The 6,604-nt window shown below is 44.5% G+C and overlaps 1 long non-coding RNA gene across 3 annotated transcripts; it reads right to left on the bottom strand.

The window, feature by feature from the left end:
• Nucleotides 1-2,031: 2,031 nt before the first annotated feature.
• Nucleotides 2,032-5,524, bottom strand: LOC149872594 (uncharacterized). 3 transcript variants are annotated; one of them, XR_016439777.1, is made up of 4 exons: nucleotides 5,277-5,508; nucleotides 5,131-5,176; nucleotides 2,602-2,990; nucleotides 2,032-2,226 (listed from the first exon to the last, which is right to left on the bottom strand). It is a non-coding gene; the product is annotated as an uncharacterized LOC149872594 (long non-coding RNA). The 3 variants fall into 3 exon arrangements; XR_016439776.1 differs by having other exon boundaries at nucleotides 2,032-4,164; nucleotides 5,277-5,524; XR_016439775.1 differs by having other exon boundaries at nucleotides 2,032-2,990; nucleotides 5,277-5,511.
• Between the last annotated feature and the right edge of the window lie 1,080 nt (nucleotides 5,525-6,604).

The raw sequence follows: 6,604 nt of genomic DNA, 5'->3' as shown, positions 1-6,604 counted from the left end.
ACAACATGGATGCATGCTAGCTCCACATGTGCGTGTAGTTCACTAATGCAGGAAACATCCAAGGGCTACATTGGGTCACTTGGGCTCCACCTGTTGGCAGGCTTCACAACTCACCACCCTGGGGGAGGGACTGGGTGTGTCTACACAAGATGCTTTACTGAACATTAGACTAATCTAATGTGCAGTAAAGTGCCACTGCCTACCTCTATACATCAATTATTGTGCATTAAATTAGTCTAATGCACCATTTGCTAATGCCAAAATATACAGGTACTAGAAAAATGGCACATTAACTAATGCACCAAAGCATATGTGTAGACTGACTGAGAGCTATTTGCTTCCAGTCAGCCCAGGTAGCAGAAGGCGACAACTGCTGCCTGGCTAAGCCCCAATCTCTGTGTGGTGTGGAAAGCTATCCTGGCTCCAGGTCAGCTTCCTCCCAGCTGTACAGAGACTGGGGCCAGCCCCAAGCTGTGAGGGGCAGGGGTAGCTGTCCCTGCTCAGAGGTTAGGTCCCTTGCAGCCACAGGGAGATTGAGGCTGGCCCCAATCTTCCTGCAACTGCAAGAGAGCTGCCCCCAGAGCAGGGCCAGCTCCCCCTGCTGCCCAGGGCTCAGGGCCAGCCCTGATCTCCCTGAAGCTGCAAGGAAGCTGCCTCCAGAGCAGGGACAGCTCCCTCTGCTCTCAGGAATGCAGGCCTGAGCCCTGTGCCCTCTGCCAGCCTGGGGCTGGCACCTGGGGGAGCCTGGAGCTCACCTTGGTTGCTGCAGGGGGGCAGAAAATGGCAGGAGCAGCCCTGAACTAAACTGCTCCTGTCCGGAGCAAATTTACTCCTGACAAGTGTATGTGTAGACATGTTCCTCCACGAGCTGCGATTCTATAAAGACAGAGAAAAGATTGGGACAGAAGGAGGAGATACAAAGTTCTGGCAAGGGCTGGACTTCAGGGGGTTGTTTCAGCCCCATATAGGTATAGGTTAAGCTAAGGGACAGCATTTGTTGCCAGGAAGGGTGGGTGAGGGCTTTTGTAGGCACTTTTTGTGTTATGTTTCAAATGCATGACCCTGTATCCATGTAAGAAGCAAGGGTAAGATGTTGGCTGGATAAAACTAGTTTAAGCAAAGTGAATTTGAAGTCAGTTATCATGTGAGTATTATGTAATTTCTTGGCATTGTATTTTGTATTACCTTTTGTGAGGCCTCGGTTGGGGTCATTTTTAATTTGTTTGATATGATCTGTTTTCTAATAAAATGTCTACATTTAAAAAACAGACACATGTTCCTCATGTGGCCAAAGCTTAATGTGCCTGAATTTATTGCACAGTAACATTCAGGCACTTTAATTGCATGTGTAGATGTGCCCACTGTGTTACAGCAGCATAATACCCTTACAGTTTCCCTGTACTGCTGAGGGAACTAATGTCTGTAATACTTCTTTAGTGGTTCAGCATAATCCCCTCTCCACCCAGCCTGCAAACTACAGCAGTAACTACCTGCTTCCTAGCCCCTTGCTCCCACACAACTGTGTACACTGTCAGCCATGACTGAAAAGTCAGATGCTGTTGGTGTGTCCTTATGTACCTGGAGAATCCTTGCTCTCCCTGGCTCCCCTACAGGTTTTGTTACAGTCGGGCCACATCTAATCATAACAAGTAATCTCTGTGGGCAAGGACATGAAGGAAGGCCCCTAAAAGCCACTGGGAACTTTGTCATTTGACTTTAGCAGATGCAGGGTGCAGTGCCATATGGGTGAGAGTCTGTAGAATGGGAACCCAATTTGACTATGAAACATTGGCATGTCTGACTGTTACATTACTTGACAAGGCTGTAAACCGAACAGGGAAGCACTTTCCCACAGATCTCCCTTTCTAGGAAACTGAACTAGGAAACTGAACTGATCATAAGTGTCAGTAAATAGCAAGATATTCCATTTTATTTGCCTTTCGTCAAAAATAAAAAACATGGAAAGAAAATAAAAACCAGGAGACTGTTATCTCCACACACGGAGTTGGCAAGGACCAAAAAGACACACCGTGAATTCGATATTTTTTATTTAATCTGACATTTAGCAATTGTAATGTTTGGTTCAAGTAATAAATGGGTTTGTCCTTTTCAACAAAACTGTTTTCGACATATTATTCCCGTCACAGCGTATTTTGCTGAATTCCAGATGTTCCTGTTTATTCAAGGCAAAGTTCATCCAGAGAAGGGTTAGGAAAAATTGAATTGCTGAAAGCAAAAATGATTGTATTAGCTTTGAGCAGTCAGTGTTTCTAGGTACTGTTGTTACATGGAGCCTTCCACTGTGATTACTTATTGCAGCCTAATGAATCATTTCTAGGTAGTAAAATAACTGTCAGTGTGCAGTCTCTCTGTTAACCTTTCTAACGTGAACCTGTAAAATAATATGTGTTCTTAGTGACTGAGAACAAATTAATACAGTGAGATAATCTGCACAGGAGAGCTTAGCATCACCTCTGCATGTAATGGTGGAAGACACAATCCTTTGCTTATATTAGTCTATTGCTAACGTATACGCCTATAATATATATTATATATTTTAAATAATTATATATATTACTTATTTCCAGTGAATATTAATACCTGTTAATATTATTAGCTGTTTGTATTATGGTGAAGCTGTGTAGCTCCTCTCCTGGACTAGAACTCCATTTTTCTACATGCTGTACAGACACAGAAGGAAAAAATGGTTCATACCTCAAAGAGTTCGGTAAGATAAAATACTACGGATGGATACAGACAGACAGACAAGAGGGCAGAAGACAACAGTGAGACATGAGGTACTTAAGGGCTGCAGGTATGAGGGGCCTTGCTACAATCCAGATATAGCATAGCTATTATTCTGCAAGATGGACAGTCTGAGAGTGGGGAGCGTTGCTTGCCTGAGGTGGGTGCTGAGCAGGAGTGCGTGGTCGGGGTATAATCCTCAGCAGTGATCCTGGGCTCAGCACAGTGGCAGTTAAGGACATGAGCTAAAAGGAAATAAAGAGCTGAATCCTAAAAACCACAGACTGCTTCTCGGGCAGACAAAGTATGTGTATAACAGTCCCTTCTACATGGTATGAATAGCCGGAGGTGATAGCTTAGTGGCATAGATGCACATTTGAACGATTTGTATTCCCTGCAACTGAGACTCCAAATCCTCACTCGACCTTTCCTCCCTGTCAGGTGGATTAACTCAGCCCTGCGGGCATGTGTGGGGATTTCTGATGAAAGGGATGGAAAGGCCCTGTCTTCTCAGCAGCAACCGTGCTGCCAGCCTGAGAGGTTTTCCACTCCAGTGTCCTTAACATGTGAAAGTACAAAGGGAGATCCTTCCTCGGGAAGGGAGGCAGAAAACTCTGGGGCAGAGAAAAGAAAGAGACATAGCAATGCCATATGGGAAGGACACAAATGAGAAATGGAGAGAAGGGCTCAAACCCCAAACAGTGTGCAGCCCTGGTGTGGGCAGATTTTACTTGACTTCAGCAAATTCCAGAGGTGTCTCTTTCCTATTTAGCCTTTGGCAACCCCCCAATGTTGCAATAGAGTCTAATTAGCTGAAAACTGCTGTGTGGGGACATGAAAGACCCCATGGATGGGACTTTGCAATCAAATCCTTTGGCCCAAAAGGTCTCTTCCCCACTGACTGTGCAGTCTGTTGGCCTGGCCGCTGCTTACTGCCAGGTAAAGTGGTGGCACTTCAGTAGGGAAGCCACAACTCTCCCAGCGCTGCTTGGCTTCATGCTGTCTTTTGCAGATTGGAATAGGAGGCAGCTGATATAGACACTGCATTATAGTTGCAATAGGTGCTGCACACCACAGGAATCCTCCCCAGGGGAGATTCAGTGCATTTACAGATGCTTGCTGGTAGAAGAGCAAGACTAGGGCTTGCAGAAGGGAGGAGAACCTGGTCCTGAGTCGTTATTTCTGTGGGGAAAGCATCTAGGGTATGATAGGGACATCTAAATAATAGAGCAGATTTTTAATTAGGAGCACAGCTCCGACAACTTGAAAATGTGATGTGCAGCTGCTTTGAACAGCATGATTGCCAGCACCCCAGAATACAGAAGTTTGAAATTGTCTCTGGGACCATTTCCTCCCAGGTCAAGAAGATGACTGGCACCAATCAGTGCAGGTCTTCGTTTCCAAGTGGTTTGTGTTTACCTGTCCAACAAAGTGATTACATTACAACAACAGTGACTTCAAAGCCCCCAGATGGCTCCATTTCCCTCAAGTTCGATGTCTCCCTTGATTAAAATCTCACTAGGTTTGAATTGATTTATCTTTTCATTTAGTTTTTCTGCCTTATGTGAAAATATCACCCTCTTCTATATTCACTAGCAGGGAATGTTTACCTATGGACAGAGCCTAATCTGGATCTCCAAGCAAACAGATCAATATTTACTTTTTGCCACATAGAAGCCTGCTGTTATCATCCTTGGTACAGGATTAACAATTATTGACATAAGGAGCTACAACCCCAACTGGTGCAAATTGATGTATTTTCACTCAAATCTATGGAGCAGATTTATCCCAGCTGTAGATCCAGCCCTAGAGTTTTTTCTTATACCAACCTGACCCTCTGAACTGAAAAGCCTTAATTAAAAACTGATAGAAAAGGTGAATCTGAAATTAACTGGACGTAAGCAAATAGGAGCAGGCATCAGTACTCTGAAGGGGGTACAAAGAGGAGATATGATCTGGATACTTGTCATCCTCCTGCCAGAGGCGCTGATCAGCTAAACCCAGACCTCTTGAGTCCCAGCCCTGGGTCTGAACCATAAAACAATTATGTATGAGTGTTGCAACATCTCCTCAAAGCCATAACAGAGATTTGTCCCAGCCCACCTCATAAGTAGTTAGTGACAAGCAGCCCATGTCTCTGCAAGTTTACAGTTTAAATAGGGCAGACAGTGAATGAGAAGAAGCAGCATTAGACCCATTTTACAGACAGAGAAGTTTAGCAAAGGGATTAAATCCCTTGTCTGAGCTTTTGCAGGAAGCCCATGGCAGAGGGAAGAGCCCAGGCCCTCTAAGGACTACTGCAATCTTTTAACCACTAGAGCACCACTGTTTGGGGGCAAACCAACACCCCAGTCTCCCTCAGTATCAGCAAGTAAATCCACTTACCTTTTCAATGGTGAGCCAGCAGCCAGTCTGCCTCCTCCATCTCACTCTAGAAACGATGGTTCAAGTACAAAAAAGAGAAAAATAAAATGTAACAGAATAGGGGGAAAAAAAAGACTGAATCAATGACTGAAAGCATGGAAACTCACTGTCCCGCCTTCTCAAACGTTGTGTTTAGAGGGGAGTATTTGTTGTGACTGCTGCTCTCCGGGCTCAGAGCCTGACTGTAGCACCTCTGAGGATAGTTGGAGACTGTCAGCCTTTGTGGCTGCACTGAGTGTGTATCTTCACTGCAGATTGAACCCTGGCTTCCTCAGCCCCAGGGGAGAGTTCCCACTGCAAGCCTTACATCAGGCCTATATAGTTGTCTGAGCGTGGAGTGTAGCAGGATACGTCACTGGCTGCTCTTCACCATACCGCTGAAAATCCTCACACAGGAAAAAGAGGTTTAAAGCTCCCATTAGGACAACCAAGATCTGTAAAGAGGGGAAATAGCTCTGTCCTTCAAAGAGCAAAAAGTATTGGAGCGGGAAACAGGTGAATAGGCTGTAGTCGTGTTAGTCTAAGGACATGGGCAGACAAGGTTCTTTGCCTGATACCTTTTATTAGACCAATTCAATTAGCTGGTCTAGTAAAAGAGATCAGATTTACCCAAAGAACCTTGGAGAGGGAAAGGAATTTGAGCCACCTTGTTCTTAAATGTTTTCCATTTTTTCCTTTTAATTCAACATTTGAAAGTCTGAAACACGGTCAGCCAGCTATATAGGGGGTCAGTTTTTTAAATAAAATGTCACTGAAATAAGTGTGTTCTCACAGTACATTTCCATTTCTGTGAATGGGTTGTTTCTGATAGAAAAGCACTCTGCTGGAAACATTTTAACCAGCTGTTCGTGTAACACAGCATGGTTAGAGGGGTGCAGGATGTTTTTGCAACACACAGTTTCTTGCCTGTGAAGGGCCTCTATGTAATTTAGAGTTGAAGCTGATAATGGCTGAGGAAAGTCACAAAACATGTTAAAGCAAAAGAAATGGATAACAGAGATCTCTTTAGTTATGCATGCTTTGGGGAATGATTAGTTTCTAAAAGGCATATTTTTATTGCTCTGCGATGCACTAAAGGTTTTTGTGGAGCATGGAAGAGCAGGAGCTTGTGACCACAGCTAGAGATGAGATGGCTGCAATGCTCTGGTATTCCTCCTGTTATTTAGGAAGCTCTTGGGAATCCAGTTGGAAAGTGCTGCTCATGCACTCGAGGTCGAACCCATCACTGGATTTGGAACCAGGGAGGAAACTTTTCCCATGTTCAGTTTGGCAAGGATCATAGGCATGCTTCTCTTCCTAGGATCATCTGATGACACATTAACCCCTAAAATTCCTACCCATTGCTGTGGCAGGATATTGGTGATCTGATTTCTCCCTTACTTTTTAGCTGTGGCACATTGTAGTGTTTTATCTCTTGTAGGGTGCTTTGTGGGTG

Source organism: Crocodylus siamensis, chromosome 1 (genome assembly GCF_052110815.1).
Source record: "Crocodylus siamensis isolate JL-2025a chromosome 1, ASM5211081v1, whole genome shotgun sequence".
NCBI lineage: Eukaryota > Metazoa > Chordata > Crocodylia > Crocodylidae > Crocodylus > Crocodylus siamensis.
The sequence above is the reverse complement of the archived record's forward strand: the minus strand, read 5'-3'. Positions and strand labels throughout refer to the sequence as shown.